The sequence below is a fragment of the Pinus tabuliformis genome, chromosome Q, assembly GCF_031772625.1.
Source record: "Pinus tabuliformis cultivar Carrire ecotype Pingquan chromosome Q, CPIR1, whole genome shotgun sequence".
NCBI lineage: Eukaryota > Viridiplantae > Streptophyta > Pinopsida > Pinales > Pinaceae > Pinus > Pinus tabuliformis.
Genome location: NC_142296.1, coordinates 204,826,882 through 204,835,362, shown reverse-complemented (window position 1 = coordinate 204,835,362; position 8,481 = coordinate 204,826,882). Strand labels below are relative to the sequence as shown.

Here is an 8,481-nt window from a genome sequence, read left to right as displayed (position 1 = left end):
ATATTTTTATTTCTGGAAACATTTGCTTTTCAAACTTATTAGAAGTTCTAATCCTTACGTAAAACATATTTTTATTTCTTGAAACATTTACTTTTCAAACTTATTTCTAATAAAATATACCTTTCATGAAAATAGATATAAAATAAAACTTAAATAAAGAGAAATTTAATACTACCTTACTATCACCCCCAACTTCTATCCTATAAACTTCTCAAAATGTGTTTTTGAATTCACATTTAATATTAGAGCAAGATCATATCCAATGGCTAGCCAAAGGTCCAAAGGTACTCTGAAATATGGATCTCATCATAAGAATAGTTCTCATTATTTTTCATATTAAAGATAAATATTATAACTTACTAGCAAGGGTTCGCACATAAAAAATATATCTTTATCAAGAGGGTGGTGATTCACTGTAATCGTATATATTAATGGGTTCTATGTATCAGAACAATAAAACATTATAAAAAGTATTTATAAATATAAATTAATAATGTATAATAAAAATATATAAAAACATAAATTAATAACGTAATTTTATACATTATAATCGTAAAAAGAAATCAATAAATAAATTATTATTAAATATTTAAATAAAAAATACAAAATACAAAATTAAAAAATATATATTAAAACAATATTAATATATTTTTATTATTTATTATTTATAATTAAAAAATTAACATAAATGCAATATAAGACTAACATTAATTAATGTAGCTATTTTACATATTACCTATAATTTAAGTATAAGTGGAAAAAGGCCTTAAACCAAATTGTGAAGAATCTGTGGAATTGTGAACATTAAAGGCGTAGTTACGTTAACATGTAAACATCCTTGCTTTTAAGTGGTTATTCCTTTACAAACATAACTATTTCTGCAATACCAAGTGGCAATCAATGAAGTTTGGTGGGAGATATCTTCCATGAGTTAAAACCATGTAATAAACTGAGCACGTGGGTCTAAATATTACATGCTCTCACTAAATGTCAAATTATGAAACATCTCCTTTTTCACAACTATTAGGATGGAGTTTAGATCTGTCAGTCTCAGTCTCAATATACTAAATGGAAAAGAGTGGAATGACTTCTTCTTTTCTCACATGTTAGTTGAATCTCAATATATTAAATGGAAAAAGGGGTTTCAACACCAACAAAATGTTATCATAAAAAAAATTGTCGATCGATAAAATGCTATTATAATTTTAATAATTTGTACGTTAAATTATAAAAAATTATCCACCAATAAAATATTATCACTTTTTATCTTCTTAATTATTGAAGGTTTTTTAATTTTAACTTAGTATATGAGGATGTGTTAATTTTTTTTAAATTGATGGTATAAATTGATTCTTCATGGAATTTGTTCAACATATACTTAGTTTTAATGTTTATCAACAACTGTAGTGTGTTACAAAGTTTGTTAGGTTGAATTGATTTTTAATAAATTAAAAAAATTAGATTCACGTGGTTCCCTCGCCACCAAAGGCTCACTCTACAGCGTATTATAATGTGTAAGGATGTTCGTTCGTCATCAAAGTTGAAATTTTGCTCATTTGACTAGAAAAGAAAAAAAAAACAAAACAAAACAAAAAGAACAAAAACATAAACAAAAACTATACAAAACATTTAAATAGTGTAGGCTCATAAAAAAAATTGCATGTGAAGAAATGCTCATATTGGCCAAAATAAAAAAATTTAAAAAAATTACAAAACTATACAAAACATTTAAATAATATCCGTTCATAAATTAATATATAAGCAAATTTCATTTAACAAAATGCTCTATTTTACAATAAGATTTGTAGTTTTCTTTTTTCTCAAATTAAATTAAATTCGTGCCACATGGCTCCCCACCCACCAATTTCATAGATGTGTATATTAATAACATATTTTTGGTGTTGCAATAATTTTTTTGTTACATTTATAAAGCCTTGAGATATATCTACCACATTAAATTTTATTAATATGATTGTACTTGATATTATTTAAAATACTTTATTAATTTATGTATCCAAGCTTCTGTGATCCATAATGAATTAAGCAAAGCCTTTTGGTAGAAATCACATAAGAGAAATTTTTAGCAATCACCTTTCAAACCAACAAGTGTGGTTCATCATCAGGACAAGACTATGGCAAAGGCTTAAATAGAGAGCGCCTTTAGAACCAACACGTGTGGTTCATCATCAATACAAGACTATGGCAAAGGCTTAAATAGAGAGCAATGTAGAGACATAATTTAATATAATTGTACTTGAAATTATGTCTCTACATTGCTCTATATTTAAGCCTTTGCCATGATTTGTCTCTTAATCTATCTAGATGATAAAGCACACTTGTTTATTCGAAACCCCTCTACCGAAAATTTATATTATGTAAATTTAACCCAAAAAACTTTACTTAATACTTTATTAAAATTGATCTTCTATAAAATGCTTTATTAGTGCAACCATAAAAACCTTACAGTCAAGCACAATGATTCGCCGAAGTTGTATTGACTGGTTAATCACTTATCCCTTCTCCCGACACTCTTAAGAATTATTTACCAAAATTAGAAGCATGTTTGTTGGGATGTGTTGTCGAGAACGGAATTTGCCAAACATATTTGAGGATTATTCCACTGAGTTATGATGATCTTTTCGCAATTTTTTCTAACTTTAGCAATCAAAATTTGTGAGACTGAAATTTGAAGGATTCGTCCTTCAAAATTTGTACAATATTTACCAAAAGCAAGGATTCCATAACCTTTTTCCATTCGATACGAAACAGAGATAAAGACAGGCACGTGAACTTTTTGTTGGCTGTAACCACCAAAGGACCGAACCTTTCTTATCTGCAGTAGAACAGCTTTCCCCTTCAGTATGTCCAGTCCGACACCACATAATACAATGCAGGACAATAAGTTTGCTGTATAAGATTGGGGCCGGGATGCAGGTTTCCTGGGTCGGATCCTCTTCTGTAAGCGCTCTGAAGCTTCTCGTACCCTGTGTTCAATCCGTCCTTTAAGACTCTGTCTTTCCTGAGTTTCCTCAAACTCAATCTTCTTGTTTTGGGATTGAGGCCAAACGTCAGAAGTAGCAGTAGAGCTGTGAGCATTACAGTACTATTCTTGGTATTTTCTACTGATATTTGCGGTCAGAATTTTGTATTAGAGAGATCCAGCCATGTCAGGGAAGGGATGTGTGACTCGCCACGATTGCGGCCGCCATGGGAAGGGATGTGGGACTCGCCACGGTTGCGGCCATGATGGCTCCTGCTCCGACGATTTACCCTTCAGGAGATTCTTTCAGGTTCTGTTGGCGTTGCTCTTGATCCTGCTCTTCGTGGTCCTCATCATCTACTTGGCGTTGCGTCCCCATAAGCCACGGTTCTACCTGCAGAATGCTACGGTCCGCGAGCTGAATCTGAGCGACGGATTCCTCACTTCCAGCCTGCAGTTCACCGTGGTGTCGCACAACCCGAATAACAGGGTCGGTGTCCTCTACGACAGCCTGAGCACCTACGCCTCGTATCTGGGTCAGCAGATCACGGCCCAGTGCCCGTTGCCCCCTTTCTACCAGGACCACCACGATGTCAACTTCTTGAATCCCATTTTATACGGGAATGAGGTTCCCTTGGCCACCGTTGTCTGTCAGCATCTGAATTACGAGAGGCAGAACGGATTGGTGAGCTTGAGTCTGAGAATGCAAGGGAGGATCCGCTGGAAGGTGGGTAGCTGGACATCTGGGAATTATCATTTGAATGTCAATTGCTGGGCCATCTTGGGGATGAGCGATTACGGCATAGGAGGCCAGGTTCCTCTGCAGCCGGGCATCAAATGCCGCGTGGAGGTCTGAATTTGAGTTTTATAAGATATCAGAATTTCATGTAGCTACTCTGTTTCTAGTTTTATTTCAATAAATTTGAGGAATCCCTTACCCTTCCAGGCAGATTTTTAATTTGAGTTTTATAAGATATCAGAATTTCATGTAGCTACTCTGTTTCTAGTTTTATTTCAATAAATTTGAGGAATCCCTTACCCTCCCAGGCAGATTTTTATCTGCATGCTCTATTGTTTTTCTACTAGTGCTCTGGATATGGTGCGAGGGATTGTCATCATAATACCGAGCCCTTAAATTCGGTATATGAATTCATCAGTATTATAACACCACCTTGTCAATGTAGTGTATCATTCATCGTTACTTTGTATATTATTTTGTTCTTACTATGAATTATATTTTTGTTGGTTCAAAACGTACGTGTGGGTAAATAGATTCTGATGTGATTATCACCAAAAACTTATGTTATATTTTTCTCCGGATAAGTTATGGAAGTCATTTTCCAGAGTTTATTCTGCAATTTCGCCTAGTCTAACCTTTTGATGTGTTTAATGCTTTCTTTTTTATTAATATTTTCAATTTGGTGAGATTTTTTCTAGTGATAAGTTTGAATTTTGTAATTTGGAAAATCAAGTTATTGAATTTATTGATGTATTTGAAAAGGAATAGTATAATTTATATACGAAATAATTTTTTACTATAATTTTTTGGGTTAATTTTAATTAAAATTTGATAAAGATTTTTAAAAATCTAAGTTTAAATTGTTTAATTTGTATAATTTGAGTGTTTAAGAGTTTTTTTTAGGGTGTTTAATCTATTTACATACTCAAAATTGTATTTTAAACTACAAAAAATCTTGAAATTGTATTTTTGGTGAATTCTTGTGAAAAATGCTATTTTATCTATAAATTGGACTACACCATAAAAAATTACTATCTGATTAAAATTTTATTTTATTTGTTTTAAATTTTTTGATCATAATCTAGTGAAATATCTTTTTGTTAAATTATGAATTTTTGTCATTCAAATGTATTTTTTAATACATAAATAGATTCAATATTTTAGCAAATCCTAAACATTTATGGAAAATTCACAACTCAAATTTACACTTCCAAAAAATATATAAAAAACCTAAACTACTACCAAAAAAAATAATAATAAAATTATCTAAACTACTACCAGAAAAATAATAATAAAATTATATAATAATCAGAGTGTTACATTTTTATATGGGTAAAGTTTTTCCTATTCAGAATAGTAGTTGTCATTAATTCCAGCGATCCTTTAATGGATAGACCGTACTAGTCCATTTTATAAGAGAAAAGACTTTTCCCTATCTAGAAGGGTAGTTGTCATTAATTCCAGCGATCCTTTAATGGATAGACTATTACTAGTCCATTTTTATAATAGAAAAGACTTTCCTATATTCATAATCAGGGTGATTAAGATGGTTTTGTTATTAATATAACTAAAAGTAATTTATTTAAATTTTTATTGGAATTGTAATTAATGAGAATAAGATGGTTTTGTTATTAATATAATTAAAATAATATATTTATTAATTGTTATAAAAAATTACATTGTTTATATTGTTTATTAAGGGCATAATTTTGTTTGGAAAAATATTTTTTATTTTGTGATTTTTTTCTTTTAAAAAGTTAATCATAGGAGTGTTTAAAAAGTTTTTTTTAAGGTGAAAATAGATTCAACATTATTAAAAAATTAGATACTCAAAATGTTGAAAATTGACAGTATCTAGATTTCTCAAAATTTCTGCAAGATTTATGTCAAAATTTTACTAGAATTCTTACTATTTTCGGAATAAAATTGTGACCTCACTAAATTACTCTTAAAAAATAATTAAATATTTCAAAAAAAAAATATTTTAAAACCTATTATGGGAAATGTTTTCATTTAATGCTGATGTTTTCATTTAATATTATTTATATTAATTATGAGTAAAAATAATTTAATAAATAATATTAATATTTATTTATTTTAACATTGTATTCCATAATTTAAATTATGATTTCAATTTTATAAGTTTTGCTGACGTGTTGTAATGACGGGGAGCTTTATTGTTATATATAATTATTAAAAGTAGTCGTGTCATCGTAATGCTGAACCTGTCAATTCGATATATGAATTCATTAGGATTTCTTCCTGGACAAAGTTCGATCATGATGACAATTTCAAATACTTTTGATTGTGCAAATTTTGCGCTCGAAAGTGATTGTCGCGATCATAATTGAAATTGTTATTAATTGTTAAATTAAGTAATATATTCCAATTTAATTGAGAAGCATATTTAAAAATTATATGAAATAGATATGGGTGTTTAATAGAAATGTGGACATTCTATATATTTTTTTAATTAATAAGATAATTTAATTTTTTAATTAATAAGATAATTTATTTTTTAGTTATAATATTATTAAATTTAAAAATAATATTTTTTTAAGAATTAAAATGTATTTAAGTTTATATATATATAGATATTATTGTCAAAATCATGAATTGTTAAAAAATATAAATAATATATTGATTATTTTGATTATAAAATCTGTTTGAGTCAAAATATTTAGATGACCAGATCCCTTACATTTAATATCTTTTTATACTAAACTAAAGAACACCTTTAAATACAACAACTATAATAAAATTAAATTAAATAACTATTCCGATAATAAACGGTATTTATAAAATAACAAATAGTTTGGAAACTTTTGGGAATCATTGATACATAGAAACTTGATGGCCCACTTGTTCACTATTGCGGCAAATCCCAAAATAAATGCTTAAATTAAACGACCATTTTCATGCCAATTCAATCATCACCTTTGCTCAAAAAATCAAATCATGTGTTAAAAAAAAAATAAAGGTCACCAACAACTTTAGATCTTAACATATTGACCTACAGTTTTGAAAACTCTTAATGATCTACATATACCACATTGGTATTTATATTATAATATAAATAATTTTTATTAAAAAACATTAGTATCATTACAAATATAAAAAATAATTTTTAAATAGTAGAAAGAAATATCAAATTTTATTATTAAATCAATTATAATTTTATTATTATTATTTAAACGTTTGAAATCTGAAGCAATTTAATTATTAAAATATAAATGTTTTTATTTTTTTATTTTAAATTTTTTAATAGTGATTTAATTTATGGATTAAATATTTTTTTTAAGAATCAACCATATAAATTTAAATAAGAATGTGATTTTTAGAGGTTTAAAAGTCGTGTAAGTTTGGGGCCGGGATGCACGTTTCCTGGGTCGGATCCTCTTCTGTAAGCGCTCTGAAGCTTCTCGTACCCTCTGTTCAATCCGTCCTTTAAGACTCTGTCTTTCCTGAGTTTCCTCAAACTCAATCTTCTTGTTTTGGGATTGAGGCCAAACGTCACAAGTAGCAGTAGAGCTGTGAGCATTACAGTACTATTCTTGGTATTTTCTGCTGATATTTGCGGTCAGAATTTTGTATTAGAGAGATCCAGCCATGTCAGGGAAGGGATGTGTGACTCGCCACGATTGCGGCCGCCATGGGAAGGGATGCGGCCACCATGGCTCCTGTTCCGACGATTTACCCTTCAGCAGATTCTTTCGGGTTCTGTTGGCGTTGCTCTTGATCCTGCTCTTCGTGGTCCTCATCATCTACTTGGCGTTGCGTCCCCACAAGCCACGGTTCTACCTGCAGAATGCTACGGTCCGCGAGCTGAATCTGAGCGACGGATTCCTCACTTCCAGCCTGCAGTTCACCGTGGTGTCGCACAACCCGAATAACAGGGTCGGTGTCCTCTACGACAGCCTGAGCACCTACGCCTCGTATCTGGGTCAGCAGATCACGGCCCAGTGCCCGTTGCCCCCTTTCTACCAGGACCACCACGATGTCAACTTCTTGAATCCCATTTTATACGGGAATGAGGTTCCCTTGGCCACCGTTGTCTGTCAGCATCTGAATTACGAGAGGCAGAACGGGTTGGTGAGCTTGAGTCTGAGAATGCAAGGGAGGATCCGCTGGAAGGTGGGTAGCTGGACATCTGGGAATTATCATTTGAATGTCAATTGTTGGGCCATCTTGGGGGTGAGCGATTACGGCATAGGAGGCCAGGTTCCTCTGCAGCCCGGCACCAAATGCCGCGTGGAGGTCTGAATTTGAGTTTTATAAGATATCAGAATTTCATGTAGTTACTCTGTTTCTAGTTTTATTTCAATAAATTTGAGGAATCCCTTACCCTTCCAGGCAGATTTTTATCTGCATGCTCTATTGTTTTTCTAATAGTGCTCTGGATATGGTGCGAGGGATTGTCATCATAATACCGAGCCCTTAAATTCGGTATATGAAATCGTTAGTATTATAACACCACCTTGTCAGTGTGGTGTATCATTCATCGTTACTTTGTATAATATTTTGCTCTTATCATGAATTATATTTTTTTGCTCTTATCATGAATTATATTTTTGTTGGTTTGAATTTTTGTTGGTTTGAAAGGCGTTAGGCAAATGGATTCTGATGTGATTATCACCAAAAATCTATCTCAAAAATGTTTTAATTTTTTTCTGAATAAGTTATGGATGTCATTTTCCAGAGTTTATTCTGCAATTTTGCTGGTTAATATATCTGCTTTGGTTGTTACGGATTGATAGTTTTT

At 31.0% G+C, this 8,481-nt stretch overlaps 2 pseudogenes across 1 annotated transcript; both read left to right on the top strand.

The window, feature by feature from the left end:
- Positions 1-2,854: 2,854 nt before the first annotated feature.
- LOC149218927 (NDR1/HIN1-like protein 12 pseudogene) lies at positions 2,855-4,233 on the top strand (annotated as a pseudogene).
- Positions 4,234-7,079: 2,846 nt separating this feature from the next.
- On the top strand, positions 7,080-8,275 carry LOC149218926 (NDR1/HIN1-like protein 12 pseudogene; annotated as a pseudogene). The gene has a single exon (XR_016248668.1). The product of XR_016248668.1 is annotated as an NDR1/HIN1-like protein 12 pseudogene (transcript).
- Positions 8,276-8,481: the final 206 nt, after the last annotated feature.